Source organism: Ranitomeya variabilis, chromosome 6 (assembly GCF_051348905.1).
Source record: "Ranitomeya variabilis isolate aRanVar5 chromosome 6, aRanVar5.hap1, whole genome shotgun sequence".
NCBI classification, from domain to species: Eukaryota; Metazoa; Chordata; class Amphibia; order Anura; family Dendrobatidae; genus Ranitomeya; species Ranitomeya variabilis.
The window spans coordinates 8,704,988-8,728,092 of record NC_135237.1 but is presented as its reverse complement, the minus strand read 5'-3'; the positions used below and the strand labels follow the sequence as shown (position 1 = coordinate 8,728,092).

The 23,105-nt window shown below is 46.5% G+C and overlaps 1 protein-coding gene across 5 annotated transcripts in view; it reads left to right on the top strand.

Annotated features, from left to right (window-relative positions):
- WNT3A (Wnt family member 3A) overlaps positions 1-23,105 on the top strand; it is a 279,783-nt gene that overhangs the window by 190,771 nt on the left and 65,907 nt on the right. The window contains exon 2 of one of the 5 annotated variants that reach the window (XM_077267811.1): positions 11,926-12,156. The exons of 3 other annotated variants lie outside the window; for them this stretch is intronic. The gene's annotated coding sequence lies outside the window, so the exon portion shown is untranslated. Of the gene's footprint in view, positions 1-11,888; positions 12,157-23,105 lie in introns of those variants that run through there. One more of the 5 variants, XM_077267812.1, reaches the window with a different exon arrangement.

Below are 23,105 nucleotides of genomic sequence, written 5' to 3'. Positions count from 1 at the left end.
AAGTCAAACATTTGTGAGCTGGGAGGTTTGTCGCCACAAAATGCCCAGTGATTAACCCTTTGGGCTCTGACAGACAGTGATCCCTGACGTCTTTTCAACTTGGCATATTCCCAGGTATCCTGCAATTCCACGTCAAAATAAACTTTCTGGGGATCACCTGTCAGATAGGGAGCCAGCACCTCTGCTCCCTGCTCCAGGACCAGCCCCTCACAGCCCTGCAACCCATTCAAAAACAGTTAAAAATGCCTCTATATCATCCCCTGGGGTCATCTTTTGCATGGCTCGTCTTACCGCTTTCTGGACGCACAAGTCATCACCTTGACATGGGGGAGGGGCGGTTTCTCTGCTGCGGACTTCTCCCATTAGGAGTTCCATCTGCCGTTGCTGTTGTTGCAGCTGTTGCATTAGGAGTTTATTAGTCTCCTGCTGTACCTTGTGCTATTGCTGCTGGCTCAGAATCAGGTGCTTGAGTAGCTCATCCATTTTGTGTGACCACTGTTCCATCTCCATAGCTGCCTTAACCCAGGACATACGATTTGTCCACCGCTGCTACATGTGTTTCTGGATTGTTGCCCGCAACCAAAACACCACTTGTGGAAGGTCGGCTCACTTAGCTGCTCCTCGAGGTAGACACATGCACACGTAGGGTTAAAGTCTCTGGGTGGTTTATTGTATCATAAACCCAAAATAGTAACAGAAAAAACAGCCTGTCTGGCACAAAAGGGAATAAAAAGTTCATACAACAGTCCTGCCCAGCACTTCTGGGCCCACACATATGACAGCTCTCTCAGCAAAGAAGCTTCCTTGCCTCTTCACAACACAGAAGAAAAAAAAAACTGGCTGGACATTTATTTCCACAGCCACACCCTTGAGGTGGAGATATAGTGAGTAGGCGTCCCACCCATCTCTTACCTACTCATCTAAAAACCCGCCCATAACATGGCCGCTTAACTCCTTCAGCACATATCATGCTGAAAAGAAACTTATGGGTTTCCAGATCACAGAGGAAAGCAATCTCAATGACACATATATCCCCTCCCATACAGTGCTAGTGACCCTGTCACAATATATATAATATATTGGTCTGTTTCAGTTGCTCCACAATCATGGGGAAGATTGCTGACTTGACAGTTGTCCAGAAGGCAGTCATTGACACACTCCACAAGGAGGGTAAGCCACAAAAGGTCATTGCTAAAGAGTCTGGCTGTTCACACCATGCTGTATCCCATCATAGGAAAGTTGAGTGGAAGGAAAAAGTGTGGTAGAAAAAGGTGCACAAGCAACCGGGATAACCGCAGACTTGAAAGGATTGTTAAGAAAAGGCCATTCAATAATGTGAGGGAGATTCACAAGCAGTGGACTGCTGCTGGAGTCATTGCTTCAAGAGCCTCCACCCACAGACGTATGACATGGGCTACAAGTGTCACATTCCTTATGTGAAGCCACTCATGACCAATAGACAACGCCAGAAGCATCTTACCTGGGCCAAGGAGAAGAAGAACCGGACTGTTGTCAGTGCTCAAAGGTGTTTTCAGATGAAAATAAATGTTGCATTTCATTTGGAAATCAAGGTACCAGAGTCTGGAGGAAGAGTGGAGGCCACAATCCAAGCTGCTGGAGGTCTAGTGTGAAGTCTCCACCATCAGTGATGGTTTGGGGAGCCATGTCATCTGCTGGTGTAGGTCCACTGTGTTTTATCAAGACCAAAGTCAGCGCAGCCGTCTACCAGGACATTGTAGAGCACTTCATGCTTCCCTCTGCCAACAAGCTTTTTGGATATGGAAATGTCATTCTCCAGCAGGACTTGGCCCCTGTCCACACTGCCAAAAGTACCAAACCTGGTGTACAAACAACAGTATCACTGGGCTTGATTGGCAGCAAACTCGCCTGACCTTAACCCCATAGAGAATCTATGGAGTATTGTCAAGAGGAAGATGAGACACCAGACCCAACAATGCAGAGGAGCTGAAGGCTGCTATCAAAGCAACCTGGGCTTCCATAACCCCTCAGCAGTGCCACAGGCTGATCGCCTCCATGCCACGCCGCATTGATGCTGTAATTGATGCAAAAGGAGCCGTGACCAAGTATTGAGTGCATTTACTGATCATACATTTCTGTAGGACAACATTTCAGATTTTATACTGTAAAGTATTCTAATTTACTGAGATAATGACTGTTGGTTTTCATTGGCTGTAAGCCATAATCATCAACATTAACAGAAATAAACACGTGAACTAGATCACTCTGTGTGTAATGACTCTATAGAATATAGGAGTTTCACTTTCTGTATCGAAGAACTTAAATAAATTCACTTTTGATGATATTCTAATTTAGTGAGAAGCCCCTGCATATATCTGTATATGTAATGTAGCACTGAGACAACTCAGTGGAGAAGCGCCTTTCAGTATCATACAGCAGGATATAATGGCCATGGTACCTAGTAGTAAAATGGGATGGTACGAGAATTATATAACGGTGGGGTAAATGTTACTACACACAGCAGCATTGTTCTAGTGATCAGTTTGTGTACTGTGAAATATCGCTGCATGATGAGGTATAGAGCAGCAGGTAAAGCGAGCCCAGGAATATAAGCGCTAGACGGCGGTATAGCGTAGATGTATCAGCAGTGGATATATATGGATCTAAGACTATGAAGGTGATGGCATAAAGGGAATATATGGTACAAGGGACTATATAGTGACAAAATGACCGTATGTTGCATATCTAGTGGATTGATATCACACGATGATATAGGGGCATAATTTGAGTGAAATGGCGTGCACTCTGATCAAAAAAGACTGGGGCGGGCTCAACCTGGATGGAGTCCAGTTAAATCATAGGCTTGTAAAAAACAGCCGCACTCAGAGTATAGATTCTGCATAAAGGTGTTGAGGTAACGTTTCGGCCCCGCACTGGGCCTTTGTCAAACCTCACTTGTAGAGATAATAGAAGGAAATACTGTAGTAAAGAAACAGGGGAACACCGCAATAGAGAAACAAACAATCACTTTGAGGAGGCTCCTAGTTAGAGCTACTGGTCACCACAGGGACCTCAATGCCCCGGACCCGCAGCCCGGACTGGGATCGCATCCCCCTCTCAAGCTTTGCCTTACTCCTCCACATAGCGCCAGTAGCTCTAACTAGGAGCCTGCTCAAAGTGATTGTTTGTTTTTCTACTGCGGTGTTCCCCTGTTTCTTTACTACAGTATTTCCTTCTATTATCTCTACAAGTGAGGTTTGACAAAGGCCCGATATAGGAGAATAAGACAAGTATACATAACTAGATGGCAGCCCGATTCTAAAGAATCGGGAGTCTAGAATCCATATATGCTTTATTTATTCAAATGTAAGAATAATACAATTAATAAATAATAGTAAGAAAGAACAAAAAATGGCTGCACTCATCAGCTCTTGACAATTCTTGACAGTACGGCACATTTCTGATTGGTCGCTTGCGGCAGGCGGCAACCAATCAGAAAAGTGCCGCGCACCACGAAGGCATATATCTTTGTCCACCCTGAGCGGGTGTAGGACGCTGGTGACGTCACTTATCTCCGGACATTATCTCCGGACAAAGCCACGGAAGTTGGCACAAATTGCCGGAAGTAGTATTCTAGGCAATTATATATTAGATTTTAATGTTATCAGTGTTTACCTTTGAACGTTTATATTGTATTGTCCTGTCACCAGCCATGTGTACGATTATCGGCCGAAAGCCTCTCTGGAACCAATAATCACCCCATGTAAAGGTATCTTTATAAGTTAAAGATTCAGAATACTATGACTTTTATCATATCCTGAACAGTCAAGTTTTTTATGAACCGTTAAGGTTTTCTGGTTGAAGTAAAAAAAACTCTGAGTGTTTACAGTTTGAAACCATAAAATGTTGAAAAATTATGTCATTCTTGAGTATATCACTCAATGGTGCTCATAAACGTGTCAAATTTGATCTATAATATACTTTAATATACGTTACTTTAATCTTTAATATACTTAAGAACAGGGCCCCAGACATCACACAGGGGGTCTGAAACACCGCACAGTGGTCCAAAATATCGCTGTGCTCTGCCTGGGGCCCCATATGCTGCCTGGGGCCCCTGTGCTCTGCCTGGGGCCCCATATGCTGCCTGGGGCCCCTGTGCTCTGCCTGGGGCCCCATAGGCTGCCTGGGGCCCCTGTGCTCTACCTGGGACCACTGTGCTCTGCCTGGGGCCCCATATGCTGCCTGGGGCCCCTGTGCTCTGCCTGGGGCCCCTGTGCTCTGCCTGGGGCCCCATGTTCTGCCTGGGGCCCCTGTGCTCTGCCTGGGGCCACTGTGCTCTGCCTGGGGCCCCATGTTCTGCCTGGGGCCACTGTGCTCTGCCTGGGGCCCCATAAGCTGCCTGGGGCCCCTGTGCTCTGCCTGGGACCACTGTGCTCTGCCTGGGGCCCCATATGCTGCCTGGGGCCCCTGTGCTCTGCCTGGGGCCACTGTGCTCTGCCTGGGGCCCCATATGCTGCCTGGGGCCCCTGTGCTCTGCCTGGGGCCACTGTGCTCTGCCTGGGGCCCCATATGCTGCCTGGGGCCCCTGTGCTCTGCCTGGGGCCCCATGTTCTGCCTGGGGCCCCTGTGCTCTGCCTGGGGCCACTGTGCTCTGCCTGGGGCCCCATATGCTGCCTGGGGCCCCTGTGCTCTGCCTGGGGCCCCATATGCTGCCTGGGGCCCCTGTGCTCTGCCTGGGGCCCCATATGCTGCCTGGGGCCCCTGTGCTCTGCCTGGGGCCCCATATGCTGCCTGGGGCCCCTGTGCTCTGCCTGGGGCCCCTGTGCTCTGCCTGGGGCCCCATGTTCTGCCTGGGGCCCCTGTGCTCTGCCTGGGGCCACTGTGCTCTGCCTGGGGCCCCATATGCTGCCTGGGGCCCCTGTGCTCTGCCTGGGGCCCCATATGCTGCCTGGGGCCCCTGTGCTCTGCCTGGGGCCCCATAGGCTGCCTGGGGCCCCTGTGCTCTACCTGGGACCACTGTGCTCTGCCTGGGGCCCCATATGCTGCCTGGGGCCCCTGTGCTCTGCCTGGGGCCCCTGTGCTCTGCCTGGGGCCCCATATTCTGCCTGGGGCCACTGTGCTCTGCCTGGGGCCCCATAGGCTGCCTGGGGCCCCTGTGCTCTGCCTGGGACCACTGTGCTCTGCCTGGGGCCCCTGTGCTCTGCCTGGGGCCACTGTGCTCTGCCTGGGGCCCCATATGCTGCCTGGGGCCCCTGTGCTCTGCCTGGGGCCCCATATGCTGCCTGGGGCCCCTGTGCTCTGCCTGGGGCCCCTGTGCTCTGCCTGGGGCCCCATGTTCTGCCTGGGGCCCCTGTGCTCTGCCTGGGGCCACTGTGCTCTGCCTGGGGCCCCATATGCTGCCTGGGGCCCCTGTGCTCTGCCTGGGGCCCCATATGCTGCCTGGGACCCCTGTGCTCTGCCTGGGGCCACTGTGCTCTGCCTGGGGCCCCATAGGCTGCCTGGGGCCACTGTGCTCTGCCTGGGACCACTGTGCTCTGCCTGGGGCCCCATATGCTGCCTGGGGCCCCTGTGCTCTGCCTGGGGCCACTGTGCTCTGCCTGGGGCCCCATATGCTGCCTGGGGCCCCTGTGCTCTGCCTGGGTGTAGGACACTGGTGACGTCACTTATCTCCGGACATTAGCTCCGGACATTATCTCCGGACATTAGCTCTGGACATTATCTCCGGACATTAGCTCCGGACAAAGCCACGGAAGTTGGCACAAATTGCAGGAAGTAGTATTCTAGGCAATTATATATTAGATAAAACAACTAGACTGACAGCCCAGTATGACAATAGAATATGCCAATAAAATACACGGCTTCAGCACCTGATGATGACTATATGACAGGGATGCACAACATTTTTTGGTCCAACAGCCACATTGTCTTACCGAACCAATCCGAAGGACTGTGAAAAAAGGTCAAAATGATGTTGCAAAGACCAAACTTTTAAATTCCTATTTTGCATCTGTGTCCTCTAAGAAAGCAATTGTAACACCAACTTATTTTCACGGTGCCATCGAAGGAATAAAAGAATCCACACTATCTATAAACAGAGAGATAATGAGGGAACACTTAAGGTACCGTCACACTAAGCAACGTCGCCAGCGATCTGTGACGTTGCAGCGTCCTAGGGAGCGATATCGCTGTATTTGACACGCAGCAGCGATCAGAATCCCGCTGTGAAATTGCTGGTCGCTGCTAGAAGGTCTGCACATTATTTGGTCGCTAGGTCGCCGTGTATCGCCGTGTTTGACAGCAAAAGCAACCATACCAGCGATATTTTACACTGGTAACCAGGGTAAACATCGGGTTACTAAGCGCAGGGCCGCGCTTAGTAACCCGATGTTTACCCTGGTTACCAGCGTAAAAGTTAAAAAAACAAACAGCACATACTCACCAGCGCGTCCCCCAGCCTCTGCTTCCTGACACTGACTGAGCGCCGGCCCTAAACTGAAAGTGAAAGCACAGCGGTGACGTCACCGCTGTGCTGTTAGGGCCGGAGCTCAGTCAGTGTCAGGAAGCAGAGGCTGGGGGACGCGCTGGTGAGTATGTGCTGTTTGTTTTTTTAACTTTTACGCTGGTAACCAGGGTAAACATCGGGTTACTAAGCGCGGCCCTGCGCTTAGCAACCCGATGCTTACCCTGGTTACCCGGGGACCTCGGCATCGTTGGTCGCTGGAGAGCGGTCTGTGTGACAGCTCTCCAGCGACCACACAGCGACGCTGCAGCGATCGGCATCGCTGTCGCTATCGCTGCAGCGTCGCTTAATGTGACGGTACCGTTAGCAAATTTACATGAATTTACATCTCCTGGTTCAGATTAATTATATCCTACTGAACTGAAAGAGTTAGCAGTGGAAATTGCAGAACCACCAGCCAGGAATCTTTGAAATATCCTGGAGAATAGGAGAAGTCCCACAAGTTTGGAGAAGGGCAAATGTTGTCCCTATCTTCAAAAAAGGAAAGAAGATGGAGCCAGGAAATTATATCACCGAACCACCATCGGTACAGCTTCAGTACTTAAAATCAGTGCCATCACATCCAAACTTATAAAGTCTCCCCACACTGCCCCTTGTCATCATCTCAAAACTAAGTTTTGATGATTTTGCAGTTTTAACATGTTTTGGATTGCTACATGATCAGAACCGCCGTCAGTACATGAATGCAGTGCCAGAACCACCATCAGTACATGAATGCAGTGCCAGAACAACTGTCAGTATTTTAATGCAGTGCCAGAACCACCGTTATTATATGAATGCAGCACCAGGAGCATCATCAGTATACTAATACAGTACCAGAATCACTATCAGTATATAAGTATATCACCAAAACCGTCATCAGTGCATGAATACATCATCAGAACCACTGTCAGTAAGCTTAGTACACTGATCAATTGCAGTTTCAGGTCAGTCCCATATACACGTGTATCATGTGAAATGGCAACTCCAAGTAGGTCCTTAACAATGGTAAGAAGATACTAGTAGTAGTTGTTGCCAGCCAGCACAACACTGTGGACCATGCAGTAACCACAATACTAGTGAGACTTCAGTATCACAAGCATTTACTTTACATCCAGGTACCTTATAGGTGACATCATGTTCTCAGATTGGATTACTGCCCATTTATTTTGACTCCAGCCCTTTTGTCATAGTACAGATGCCATGATGAGATTCCATGCTCAGAGCTTATCTCTCCAGACTTCCCTCTTCTCAGGCTTTTAGCAGAACTACCCAACACGGTACCATTAAAAATAAAATTATCATTATAGTGCCCCTGAATAAACAATTGCCCCTCACCATACTACCTGCACCCAGTACTCCCTTAGACTGCACCTCTCTATGATATTCCTCCACACTGCTCTTCTCCATAATATCCCCCTCACACTGTCCCTCTCCATAACATTTACCCACACTCCCACTGTCCATAATGTACCCCACATGCTGCCCCTATTCGTAATATCCCCCACTCTGCCCCTCTCTGTAATATCCCCTGCACTGCTCTCTCCATAATGTCCAACACACTCCCCTCTCCATAGTGACCCCTTACACTGCTCCTATACATAATGGCCCCCACATTACCCTGACCATAATGTCATAGAATCCTAGAATGTTAGAGTTGGAAGGGACCTCCAAGGTCCTCGTGTACAACCCCCTGCTCAATGCAGGATTCACTAAATCATCTCAGATAGATGTCTGTCCAGCCTCTGTGTGAAGACTTCCATTGAATGAGAACTCACCACCTCTCATGGCAGCCTGTTCCACTCAATTATCACTGTCAAAATTTTTTCTTCTAATATTTAATCTTTATCTTCTCCCTTTCAGTTTCATTCCATTGCTTCTCGTCTTTCCTTGTGCGAATGAGAATAATGATGATCCTTCTACAATGTGACCTACCTTCAGATATTCGTAGACAGCTATTAACTCTCTTCTTAGACTTCTTTTTTGCAAGCTAAAAATTCCCAGATCCTTGAACCGTTCCTTGCAGGACATAGTTTGCAGTCCAGTCACTATCCTGGTAGCTCTTCTCTGAACTTGCTCCAATTTTGATGTCTTTTCTAAAATATGGTGCCCAGAACTGGACCCAGAATTCATGTGCAGTCCTTGATCTATTAGTATACCCAAGTTTTTTTCACATGTTCTGTCACTTAGATCTATTCCTCCCATTCTGTAGATGTCATTTTAGTTTTCCTTGCCCAGATGTAGAATCTTGAATTTCTCCCTGTTAAATACCATTCTATTAGTCACTGCTCATTCAAGCTTATCTAGATCCTTCTGAATCCTTTCTCTGTCTTCTCTAGTGTTAAGGTACCGTTACACTAAGCGACTTACCAACGATCACGACCAGCGATCGTGATCGTTGGTAAGTCGTTTTGTGGTCGCTGGGGAGCTGTCACACAGACAACTCTCTCCAGCGACCAACGATCAGGGGAATGACTTCGGCATCGTTGAAACTGTCTTCAACGATGCCGAAGTCCCCCTGCAGCACCCAGGTACCCAGGGTAAACATCGGGTTACTAAGTGCAGGGCCGCGCTTAGTAACCCGATATTTACCCTGGTTACCATTGTAAAAGTAAAAAAAAAACACTACATACTCACCTTCTGATGTCTGTCACGTCCCCCGGCGTCCACGCGCTGCTGCAGAGAGCTTTCCCTGCACTGAATGTGTCAGCGGCGCCGGCAGTAACAGCGGTGATGTCACCGCTGTGCTCTGCTTTACGGCTGGCGCTCACACAGTCAGTGCAGGGAAAGCTCTCTGCAGCAGCGCGTGGACGCCGTGCAACGTCACTGCAACGTCACGGATCGTTGTCGTTCTCGTTGAGTGTGATGGTACCTTTAGCTATCCCTCCTAGCTTTGCATCCTCTGCAAAATTTGATCAGTTTACCTTCAGCTCCCTTATCTAGATCATTTATAAAAATGTTGAACAACACTGGGGCCAGAACAAAGCCTTGTGACACCTCACTTTAAACACTTTTCCAACTAATGTGCTACCATTTATTACAACTCTTTGAGTACGATAACTTAGCCAGTTATGAATCCACCTAACCGTAGCCTTGTCAATCCCATACTTGGTCATTTTTTCAATAAGTATAGTATGAGATACTTTATCAAATATTTTGCTGAAATCGAGCTATAATATATCTACCGCATTTCCCTGATCCATCCAGTCAGTGATTCCATCATAGAAGATATTTACATTAGTCTGGCATGACTTGTTTGCTCAAACACATGCTGGCTCTGGTTAATTAATTACTGTATTCTTATCCAAGTACTTATATGCTGTTTAGTAATTTGTTCAAAGATCTTTCCTGGTTAAGATGTAAGGCTCATTGACCTGTAATTTCCTGGCTCCATCGTCTTTCTTTTTTTGAAGCGAGGTACAGCATTTGCTCTTCTCCAATCTTCTGGGACTTCTGATCCCCAGGATTTTTGAAAGATTTTGGCTAGTGTTTCTGCAATTTCCTCTGCTAACTAAATTCATGTAAATTAGCTAAGTGTTCCCTTACTATCTCTCTTTTTATAGATGTTGGAATAATGCATATTATTGCATATATTGCATCAACTACTATTTACTACTGTTTAATAGTGCATAAATTTCTGTCTAGAGAAGTAGTGTACAGGTCCTTCTCAAAAAATTAGCATATAGTGTTAAATTTCATTATTTACCATAATGTAATGATTACAATTAAACTTTCATATATTATAGATTCATTATCCACCAACTGAAATTTGTCAGGTCTTTTATTGTTTTAATACTGATGATTTTGGCATACAACTCCTGATAACCCAAAAAACCTGTCTCAATAAATTAGCATATCAAGAAAAGGTTCTCTAAATGACCTATTACCCTAATCTTCTGAATCAACTAATTAACTCTAAACACATGCAAAAGATACCTGAGGCTTTTAAAAACTCCCTGCCTGGTTCATTACTCAAAACCCCCATCATGGGTAAGACTAGCGACCTGACAGATGTCAAGAAGGCCATCATTGACACCCTCAAGCAAGAGGGTAAGACCCAGAAAGAAATTTCTCAACAAATAGGCTGTTCCCAGAGTGCTGTATCAAGGCACCTCAATGGTAAGTCTGTTGGAAGGAAACAATGTGGCAGAAAACGCTGTACAACGAGAAGAGGTGACCGGACCCTGAGGAAGATTGTGGAGAAGGACCGATTCCAGACCTTGGGGAACCTGAGGAAGCAGTGGACTGAGTCTGGTGTGGAAACATCCAGAGCCACCGTGCACAGGCGTGTGCAGGAAATGGGCTACAGGTGCCGCATTCCCCAGGTAAAGCCACTTTTGAACCATAAACAGCGGCAGAAGCGCCTGACCTGGGCTACAGAGAAGCAGTACTGGACTGTTGATAAGTGGTCCCAAGTACTTTTTTCTGATGAAAGCAAATTTTGCATGTCATTCGGAAATCAAGGTGCCAGAGTCTGGAGGAAGACTGGGGAGAAGGAAATGCCAAAATGCCTGAAGTCCAGTGTCAAGTACCCACAGTCAGTGATGGTGTGGGGTGCCATGTCAGCTGCTGGTGTTGGTCCACTGTGTTTCATCAAGGGCAGGGTCAATGCAGCTAGCTATCAGGAGATTTTGGAGCACTTCATGCTTCCCTCGGCTGAAATGCTTTATGGAGATGAAGATTTCATTTTTCAGCACGACCTGGCTCACAGTGCCAAAACCACTGGTAAATGGTTTACTGACCATGGTATTACTGTGCTCAATTGGCCTGCCAACTCTCCTGACCTGAACCCCATAGAGAATCTGTGGGATATTGTGAAGAGAAAGTTGAGAGACGCAAGACCCAACACTCTGGATGAGCTTAAGGCCGCTATTGAAGCATCCTGGGCCTCCATAACATCTCAGCAGTGTCACAGGCTGATTGCCTCCATGCCACGCCGCATTGAAGCAGTCATTTCTGCCAAAGGATTCCCGACCAAGTATTGAGTGCATAACTGAACATTATTATTTGATGGTTTTTTTGTTTGGTATTAAAAAACACTTTTATTTGATTGGTCGGGTGAAATATGCTAATTTATTGAGACAGGTTTTTTGGGTTATCAGGAGTTGTATGCCAAAATCATCAGTATTAAAACAATAAAAGACCTGACAAATTTCAGTTGGTGGATAATGAATCTATAATATATGAAAGTTTAATTGTAATCATTACATTATGGTAAATAATGAAATTTAACACTATATGCTAATTTTTTGAGAAGGACCTGTATATTGCCAGTAAAGCACTAAAAAAAAGAAACAAAACAAAATAGGAAATTCCTGCTCACTATGTGTGTGTACCTGCAGCACACATTTTACTTTCTCTTTGCAAGCTGATAGACAAGATGCTAAGATCCTAAGCTATAAGAAATACCAGTTGTAAGCTGTGTTATCTTTGTTCCTGAATAGATATAAATTCACTGTTGAACGGCCGGACAGTACCGAGATCACTCCGCTGCCAACAGGTTATTGGGCCAGAGACCAAGGGACCCAGAAACCCAAAGACCCATAGAAAAGCCCAGAGAAGAGAGAACAAAAGTGTACTAAGTAGAGAAAGCAAAGATAGCCTCCAGCAGCAACTCTGTTAAGTTCACTGTGCCAAATCTGACTAACCAGAACTACCAATCATGGAAATTTAAGGTAAAGATTCTGCTGATAAGAGAAGGTATGTGGAAATACACATAAGAGTCTAGACCTGACCCACTACCAGAAGAATGGGTAGAGAAGGATCAAAAATCACAAAGCACTCCCTCAGTATAGATGATCAGATTGTGCATGTATGTAAATGTGAAACTGCTATAGAAATGTGGGAGCAGCTGCAGAAAGTGCATGAAAGGAAAAATCTCTGCAATAAGCTCTATTTAATGAGAAAGCTGTATTATGCTAAGCTAAATAAGGGCAGAGATATGCAGAATTACATAAGAAATAATCTAAAAATTGTGGATCCCCTGAGCGGCATTGGGGACGTTCTAAGGGATTTCCATGTTGCTGCACTACTACTAAATGGTCTACCAGAAAGCTATGACACACTTGTAACTGCATAAGATGCGTGCCAAAATTAAGAGCTTACATTGGAGTGTGTCACAGGAAAGCTTGTAGATGAGTGTAAGGGAAAGACAGAAAGTGTAAGCACCAGTGGGGTATCCAAAGCAGAATCTGCCAGAAAAACCCAAATTCTACCCAAAAATGAAAGTCATTTGAAGGAAACACAAGAGTGTTTTGTCTGCAAGAAATCAGGGCACTTAAAGGCTGACTGCAGAGTCTGGAAAGCTAAAATGAATCAGCTGAAAAACAAAATAATCATCAAAGGGTTAAAAGTGCCTATACCGAAGAATATGACACTTCAAGTACTGAAGCTGCATTTACTGTTAATGCAAGTACATCCAAGCATGAATGGTGTATAATCTCTGGAGAAACTAGTCATATGGCTAATCACATAAGCTTCTTTTCTAACCTAGAGTAAAGAAAGACAGAGAAAGTAATATTGGCTAATGGTTAGTATATGAATTCAGAGAGAATAGGAGATGGTTACATTAATTGTCAAGTTTCCCCCAACACAAAGTGGAAAGATCCCAGTAAAGGACATGTTCTATGTCCCCAGCATTCAAAGCAATCTGTTATCTGTGCAGAAACTCAAAGACAAGGAAATTATGTGACATTTAAAGATGACAGCTGTATCATCTCAAAAGGTCACAGACTAGCAGAATGAAAAATCAAAGACGAGTTGTACCAGCTAAAATGCAAGGAAGGTGTATAAACTGCTAAACATGAACAGCACAAGAACTGTATCCATGTGCGTCACAGAGGTATTGAACATAGAGGCCCAGAAGCAATAAGAAAGTTAGTTAAAAAAACAACTTGCTGATGAAATTACAGTCAATCTGTAATCAGATGATGAAATGTACTAGCTGTCTTAAAAGGAAAATGTCAAGAAAATCCTTTCCTAAGATTGTACTACACAATCAGAACAGCTTTTGGAATTAATACTCACAGATGTTTGTAGTCCAATGAGTCCTGGAAAGTAGAGATATTTTCTCACATTTATTGATGATTATTCAAGATATACAGTTATCTATCTGCTTCATAGCAAAGCTGAAGTTCCAGAGAAATGTGAAATATATCTCGCTGAAGTATATAACCAATTTGGGAGAATGCCAATAAAATTTGCATGCATATAATGGAACTAAATATATGAGTAATGAGACACAAAGTGTTTTAAGGAAAAAGGAATTGTGTCACAATTTCAAAATAACGAAAAAGCATGTAGAAGTTTGGTAAGGTTCTCCAACCACTGAAGACGCAACAGAAAAATCAGGTGAACCTGAAGTCAGGAGATCTTCGAGATCAAACAAGGGTATACCAGCTAATTGTCTATGTTACTTTGTCAAAACACTATCTGAGTCAGAGCTGCAGTCATGGGATGAGATGCATCAACTACCTGTCCATGAAAAACTGAAGTGGATTGATGCTGCCAATGAGAAAATGAAGTCCCTTCATCAACTTCAAACTTGGAAACTCCCCAAACTACCACAAGACAAGAAAGCAATCAAATGTCAAAGGGTTTTTAAGACCAAGTAAGATGCTGAAGGCAAAGTTCACAGCTTTAAAGCAAGATTAATTGCAAAAGGATATTCTCCAGAATATGGTGATTATGATGCCAAATTTCTTCAGTTGCTAAGAAGACCACATTCAGGACTCTAATGGCTAAAGCTATTGTATAAAAGATGTTTGTTGGACATTTGAACATCAAAACTGACTTTTTAAATGGTGACATTGAAGAGGACTTGTACATGACTCAACCTGAGGGTTATATCAAAGAGGGTGAAGAGAATCTCATTTGCAAACTACAAAAATCTATCTATGATCTTTAGCCATCAACAAGAGCGTGGAACACCAAAATGTCTCATTGGAAGAAGGATTTAAAAGAGGGCAAGCAGATCCATCTTTATCCACAAAATGTACAGACAGAAAGTAGATGTATATTCTCTTATATGTGGACGATGTGATTATGGTTCATCAAGACGAAACATAAATTGCAAAGATTACTAAAATTCTGAATCAGCATTTTCAAACTAAAGACCTTGGAAATGTGACATATTATCTAGGAATCAAGGTCCAAAAAAGAAGGTGGAAGCTTTCTTCTAAACCAAAGTGCAAAAATCAACTCAATTCTGAATCTGTTAAAAAATGTCATTGACCCCAATTGAACCATCCTACTTAAAGTTGGAAGGTGATCTGTTACCTAACAAAGAAAATACAGACACTTCTATACATAGCAACTATGACTCCATTGGATATCGCAGCAACAATTGGAATTCTCTGCAGATATGTGGGAAAAACCGCGCCAAAGAGACTGGAGAGTTCTTCAATATTTTAATGTGACTCAAGACATAAATTTAAGAATATCTGCAACAGGAGATCTGAAAATCACAGGCTATGTGGATGCAGACTTGCATGTGACTTAAGAGATCGGGAATCAACAAGTGGCTACTTGTTCAAGCTTGGCAACAGTTCAATTTCTTAGTCTAGCAGAACACAGGTGTCTGTAGCTTGTCATCTAGCAGAGTATGTGTCTGCAGCCCACGCAAGTCAGGAGGTAATTTGATTACACTAATTATTAGGCGATTTTGGTAAGCCATCAACTCAACCGACTGATATTTATGAAGACAACCAAGGATATATTAAACTTGCATTCAGTGAGAAGATCAATGCAAGAACCAAACACATTGACCTTAAACATCATCAGCTGCTTGATTTGATAGAATGTGACATAATTGAGTTTGTTTATTGTGAGACTGACCATGTGGTCGTTGATGCTATGACAAAGCCAAATCTGAAGAATTCAGAACCTATACGGGACTAACAGGATAAATAGTTGCTCAGTGGGGATGTTGGAATAATGCTTATTATTGTATATATTGCATTAATTATAATTTACTCCTGTTTAATAGTGCATGACTTTCAGCCTCAAACAGTAGTGTTGTATTTCCAGTAAAGCACGGTTAAAAAAAATAATAATTAAAGGGAATCTGTCACCTACTTTTTCATAAGCCCCTGATAGTGGTGGCCGCATGTTATATGCGAAAAATGAGGTGACAGATTCCCTTTCAGGAAGTTCCTGTTCACTGTGTGTGTGTAGCTGGAACACACATTTTACTTTCACTTTGCAAGCTGACAGACAAGATGCTAAGATTCGAAACTATAAGAAATACCAGTTGTAATCTGTGTTATCTTTGTTCCTGAATAAATATATATATTCACTGTTGAACGGCCAGACAGTACAGAGATTAATCAGCTGCAAACAATAGAGTGGATTTTTTTATTCCTTCTATAGCACTGTGAAGATCAGTTGATGTTACATTTGCTTTCTTGGAGAACACAGATGCAAAATAGGAATTTCAAAGTTCGGCTTTCTCAACATAATTTTTAACTACTTCAACCTTTTCAGCCAGTAAAAATCCTATAGCATCTTTGACTTTTTTTTTGCTTTTGACATACCCTCAAAATCCTTTATTGCTACTTTTGGCCTCCCTTGCAGGCCTCACTTTATTACTGGCTTTAGCTCTTCTAACGCTTGCCCTTCACTCTTTGCAGACAGGATTATATTCTTCTTTCCATTTGATATCATTTTTTTTTTCATTTTTAACAAGGGATTAAGTTCTGTGTTCATCCACCCTGGTCTCTTTAAATGCTTCTGTGACGCCCAGGAGACCAGGGTACTCAGCACCAGACCAATGGAGTCTATCTCTTGAGGGGAATGTCACGAGTGGCTTGACCCCGTGCTGTGGTCTCAGGCAATGCACAGTATAAAGGGTATCGTGAAGGAATAGGCACTTACTTGATCAGCAACAGATCCTCTCAGCGGTGATGATCCCGATCCTAGATATGTGTCTATTGTCCAAATAAAATACTGAGGCACTAAAACGTTTAACTAGTTTACTTCAACATAAAAGGATTTATGACCAGTCCTGTCACCGGAGTCTGTATAAGAACTCTGAGTTACTTTGACCCTGCCGAAGGTTTTCATCTCTTATTATACGCAGTTTCTGTATAGCCCTGCTGCTGTATGTGAACTAGCTGCCGGCTCAATCTGTCCCTTCTGGGTCCTGGTTCGACGGGCAACCCGAGTACTTTTATCGGCTTACCCCTCCGGGAGTACCGCTGAACTCTGTATCTGTTGATGCGTCCGACCCTAGTGAAGTTGATATCACCTCACATTCTTTTCCGGTTGCTATATTATATATAATGAATAAAGCCACGGATCCGGTATCCGTCTCTGCGCCTATTCTGGGTAGTGATTAATGCTACCCGGTTCTCACAATGTCCTTTTTCTCTATTCCTCTTTTCCTCAGATTGGTACTATGGACCTATAATCCGTCATAGGGCTATTAGGAGTTCAACTATACGACCTCTCACTTTCAGCTCCACAACCTAACTGCCAGTCCTTTTCTCAGATCGGAATGGATCAAATGGAGTCTCTGGAGCTCCCCCTTCTGGCTGGAGATGGTAGTGCAGTCTTGCTATTTTAGTATTTATATTTGGTGTCAATAACTATTTTTTTGTGGCAAATACCCTGTTACGGCTGCGACCACTAACGTGGCCGAGCCGACACCTCCACGTCGCCAGACCAAGACGACGTGGGCGAGCGTCCCAAAAAGGAACGCAATGTGGACCCACTGGACCACAGAGTAACCTGGACCTACCCAGACTAGGGAACGGTAGCGAACAGGGTCTGTGGCAGCTGAGCATGTGAACAAGATGTAGATATGCAGAACTAGACTACACCGCACAACTTCAGGTATGAAGAAACAAAGTTTACTTAAATGATAGCCCAGTACATAACAAAACATAATGAAGTCAGGATCCCGATTCCACATGTCAAGGAAGGGTACACAACTCAGACGTCAGACAATGGTGGGAGTCATCACGGGTTGATGCAGTCCAGGGTCATCTGGCACGGGCATACTAGGACAGCCAATCTTTCAGGCCTAGGACGTAGCACAGGCTCAGCAGGAGAACATCAGACACCGATCCCAGAAGGACGTCATCTCGGGGTGGACCTCAGGAACACAGGCAGGACATCAGGAACACAGGCAGGACATCAGGAACACAGGCAGGACATCAGGAACACAGGCAGGACATCAGGAACACAGGCTTAGATGGACGTCTGACGATGGCAGGAGTCATCACGGGTTGATGCAGTCCAGGGTCATCTGGCACGGGCATACTAGGACAGCCAATCTTTCAGGCCTAGGACGTAGCACAGGCTCAGCAGGAGAACATCAGACACCGATCCCAGAAGGACGTCATCTCGGGGTGGACATCAGGAACACAGGCAGAACATCAGGATCACAGGCTGGACATCAGGAACACAGGCAGGACATCAGGAACACAGGCAGGACATCAGGAACACAGGCAGGACATCAGGAACACAGGCAGGACATCAGGAACACAGGCAGGACATCAGGAACACAGGCTTAGATGGACGTCTGACGATGGCAGGAGTCATCACGGGTTGATGCAGTCCAGGGTCATCTGGCACGGGCATACTAGGACAGCCAATCTTTCAGGCCTAGGACGTAGCACAGGCTCAGCAGGAGAACATCAGACACCGATCCCAGAAGGACGTCATCTCAGGGTGGACCTCAGGACATCAGGAACACAGGCAGGACATCTGGACACAGGCAGGACATCTGGACACAGGCAGGACATCTGGACACAGGCAGGACATCTGGACACAGGCAGGACATCTGGGACACTGGCGTGGCAGCCCAGGTCATCGGCTGGGACACTGGCGTGGCAGCCCAGGAATCAGGACAACGGACACCGAAAGGACATCGGGAATATCGGAAAGACATCTGGGACACTGGCGTGGCAGCCCAGGTCATCGGCTGGGACACTGGCGTGGCAGCCCAGGAATCAGGACATCGGAAGGACATCAGACACAGGCTGGACACTGGCGTGGCAGCCCAGGTCATCGGCTGGGACACGGAGGGCACAGGACCAGGTAGCGGAGGTCATCAGGTTCGTAACTTCGGCCATCAGGCTCCGGACATCAGACCTAGGAAGGAACTCAAGCGTGATGGTGCTAGCTCCGCTGGACTGGAACTGGGCCAGACAGGGTTAGCACCGCATGGAAGACTGAGCACAGAATAGTAAGAGCTCAGCAAGAACACCGAACTCCATCTTTGAAAGATGAGCCCGGAAAGTTCAGTCACACGGTGCGGGGTGCCAGACACAATAGGACTTAAGAAACATAACAGAGACAGGTTCAGACAGGATCAGGTACTGGATATTCAGCCTCCAGGATAGGCGGATCTGGGTACTCTGCCCCCAGAACAGGCGGGTAAACAAGACACAAACGGATCTGGATATACAGCCTCCAGGATAGGCGGATCTGGGTACTCGGCCCCCAGAACAGGCGAGAGACAGGCATCAGCTCTCCCAGAACATACTGCAGACAGAACGGGAGCTGGATACCTCACAAGGCAAGACACAGAAACAATACAATGCTCTGGCCACGCCCAGTAGCAAAGAGGAAGTTTATATAGGAGCTGCTCCTCAGCAATAGGCTGAGGAAGCAACACAGGTGCACACTCAAACCCTGATAAAAGCAGGGTAGGTGTGGCCGCGCGCACCCTAAGCACAAACAGAAACCATTATAGCACTGATAGCACAGGAACTGTGGCCTAGGGCACCTGGCAGCGGCTGCTAGCCTGGACACACGTGAGAAGCCATGCACCAGCTGCAGAGGACCTCGCAAGCCAAGGCTAGCTTCCAAGCGGCAGCCAGGGACCGCACATGCGAGTGGCCATGCAGCAGAGCAAAGTCATCACAGCACATGTACAGCTACGCAGCGGTGGCAGGGAACTGAGCAGAATCCATACAGGTAACAGACAACAGTATCCCTGCACATTAGGGGGAGAGGAGCAAGGGTTAAAGCAGAGATATGCAAAAGTAACGCCGAAGTAACGAGGTATAAACCCAGCGGCATTACAGTATCCCCTCCTCAGGCCCCCTCTGCTGAAGACCCCAAAAAAAAAGTTTCAAAGAAAATTCTTTTTGGGTAAGGCGGTAAGTCCCACAGTTCACAATATGGCAGCAGAGTTCATAGCTCAAACAATTCAACCGCTGACCAAGCGCTGGATTGAGCAATATAGTCCACTACCAAGTGGGATCCGAGCAGTCTAATCGGCTGACCAAACGGGGATCGGGAAAGTTCTGCAGTTCACACATGCTCAGCGGAGTCCATGGCCAGAGCATTCAGTTACGGCTGCGACCACTAACGTGGCCGAGCCGACACCTCCACGTCGCCAGACCAAGACGACGTGGGCGAGCGTCCCAAAAAGGAACGCAATGTGGACCCACTGGACCACAGAGTAACCTGGACCTACCCAGACTAGGGAACAGTAGCGAGCAGGGTCTGTGGCAGCTGAGCATGTGAACAAGATGTAGATATGCAGAACTAGACTACACCGCACAACTTCAGGTATGAAGAAACAAAGTTTACTTAAATGATAGCTCAGTACATAACAAAACATAATGAAGTCAGGATCCCGATTCCACATGTCAAGGAAGGGTACACAACTCAGACGTCAGACAATGGTGGGAGTCATCACGGGTTGATGCAGTCCAGGGTCATCTGGCACGGGCATACTAGGACAGCCAATCTTTCAGGCCTAGGACGTAGCACAGGCTCAGCAGGAGAACATCAGACACCGATCCCAGAAGGACGTCATCTCGGGGTGGACCTCAGGAACACAGGCAGGACATCAGGAACACAGGCAGGACATCAGGAACACAGGCAGGACATCAGGAACACAGGCAGGACATCAGGAACACAGGCTTAGATGGACGTCTGACGATGGCAGGAGTCATCACGGGTTGATGCAGTCCAGGGTCATCTGGCACGGGCATACTAGGACAGCCAATCTTTCAGGCCTAGGACGTAGCACAGGCTCAGCAGGAGAACATCAGACACCGATCCCAGAAGGACGTCATCTCAAGGTGGACCTCAGGACATCAGGAACACAGGCAGGACATCTGGACACAGGCAGGACATCTGGACACAGGCAGGACATCTGGACACAGGCAGGACATCTGGACACAGGCAGGACATCTGGGACACTGGCGTGGCAGCCCAGGTCATCGGCTGGGACACTAGCGTGGCAGCCCAGGAATCAGGACAACGGACACCGAAAGGACATCGGGAATATCGGAAAGACATCTGGGACACTGGCGTGGCAGCCCAGGTCATCGGCTGGGACACTGGCGTGGCAGCCCAGGAATCAGGACATCGGAAGGACATCAGACACAGGCTGGACACTGGCGTGGCAGCCCAGGTCATCGGCTGGGACACGGAGGGCACAGTACCAGGTAGCGGAGGTCATCAGGTTCGTAACTTCGGCCATCAGGCTCCGGACATCAGACCTAGGAAGGAACTCAAGCGTGATGGTGCTAGCTCCGCTGGACTGGAACTGGGCCAGACAGGGTTAGCACCGCATGGAAGACTGAGCACAGAATAGTAAGAGCTCAGCAAGAACACCGAACTCCATCTTTGAAAGATGAGCCCGGAAAGTTCAGTCACACGGTGCGGGGTGCCAGACACAATAGGACTTAAGAAACATAACAGAGACAGGTTCAGACAGGATCAGGTACTGGATATTCAGCCTCCAGGATAGGCGGATCTGGGTACTCTGCCCCCAGAACAGGCAGGTAAACAAGACACAAACGGATCTGGATATACAGCCTCCAGGATAGGCGGATCTGGGTACTTGGCCCCCAGAACAGGCGAGAGACAGGCATCAGCTCTCCCAGAACATACTGCAGACAGAACGGGAGCTGGATACCTCACAAGGCAAGACACAGAAACAATACAATGCTCTGGCAACGCCCAGTAGCAAAGAGGAAGTTTATATAGGAGCTGCTCCTCAGCAATAGGCTGAGGAAGCAACACAGGTGCACACTCAAACCCTGATAAAAGCAGGGTAGGTGTGGCCGCGCGCACCCTAAGCACAAACAGAAACCATTATAGCACTGATAGCACAGGAACTGTGGCCTAGGGCACCTGGCAGCGGCTGCTAGCCTGGACACACGTGAGAAGCCATGCACCAGCTGCAGAGGACCTCGCAAGCCAAGGCTAGCTTCCAAGCGGCAGCCAGGGACCGCACATGCGAGTGGCCATGCAGCAGAGCAAAGTCATCACAGCACATGTACAGCTACGCAGCGGTGGCAGGGAACTGAGCAGAATCCATACAGGTAACAGACAACAGTATCCCTGCACATTAGGGGGAGAGGAGCAAGGGTTAAAGCAGAGATATGCAAAAGTAACGCCGAAGAAACGAGGTATAAACCCAGCGGCGTTACATACCCCTAGGGGCGCCACATTCCCCCTTAGTTAAGAACAGTACTCCGGGACTGTGGGACGATAATATTTTGAAATAACAATTGATATGTACAGAGTCTTAAAAATAAAAAGTTACAAAAACTACTCAAAGAAACAAAAAATGGAATTCTGTAAAAAGTCACTTCAAATAGCGTCCATTAATACAGTTCTACCCTCGAAGGTACTAGGACGCAAAGTTCACAAAGCAGTCTTTCCGGAGCTTTGATTTAGTGTTTCCGGGCTGATAAAAAGTTCAAGAATATGCAAGAAGTTCATACAGGTAAGTCTCTGTAGGTACTGGGCTTAAACGTTACAGAACGATAACAATGACTATAGTCTTATAGTTGGTAATCCGCATACCTGGCCGGTAATTGACCCTGGGTACTATGCTGGGATCTACGTAATAGCGGTGTCTCTTTATGTGGTGTACTACTGTCTACTGCGGATATAGTATCTGCCCTCTCTGCTAAAGATAATTCCACAACTATGGGGTTGGCAAGTCCACCGTGAATGGGTTGAATAGCTTCTGGTTCTGGCTGGACAACTTCTGGCTCTTTCAACGTTTCCGTACATAATTTAAGATTGTCTCTTGACACTAGTACAGATGTTAAACCTCCGTTTTTGCTAATGAGACACATTTTAGGATTATCCATTCTTGTTGGTAAAACTGTGTAGGGTACGGCTTCCCATTGATTATCCAGTTTATTGGTTCAACGATTCCTCTTGAGTACTTGGTCACCCGGTCTTTATGGAGTTGCTAGAGCATTCTGGTTGAAAGTTCGTTCTTGTCTTTCTCTGGTTTGCTGAAGGCTTCTTTCCACACTCTCTTGCACTTGGCGATACTGCTTTTGCCGTACGACATCTCAATTGGAGTCTTGAACTTCTGCGTCTGGTTTCAGAATTCCCATTTCTAGATCGATTGGTATTTGGCCGGGTCTTGCATGCATAAGGTAAGCTGAGGTGCAGTTGGTAGAGCTCACCGGAACATGATTATATAGATCCACCAAGTCAGGCAATTTCTCTGGCCATTGATTCCTTTCCGTTTCAGGTAAAGTCTTTAGTAGGTCTATCACAATATGGTTCATCTTCTCACATAAGCCGTTTGTTTGTGGATGATAGGCCGTCGTCCGGATCTTTTTGCAACCATACATATTACAAAACTCTCTGAAGATCTCTGATTCAAAGGCTGTACCCTGGTCGGTGA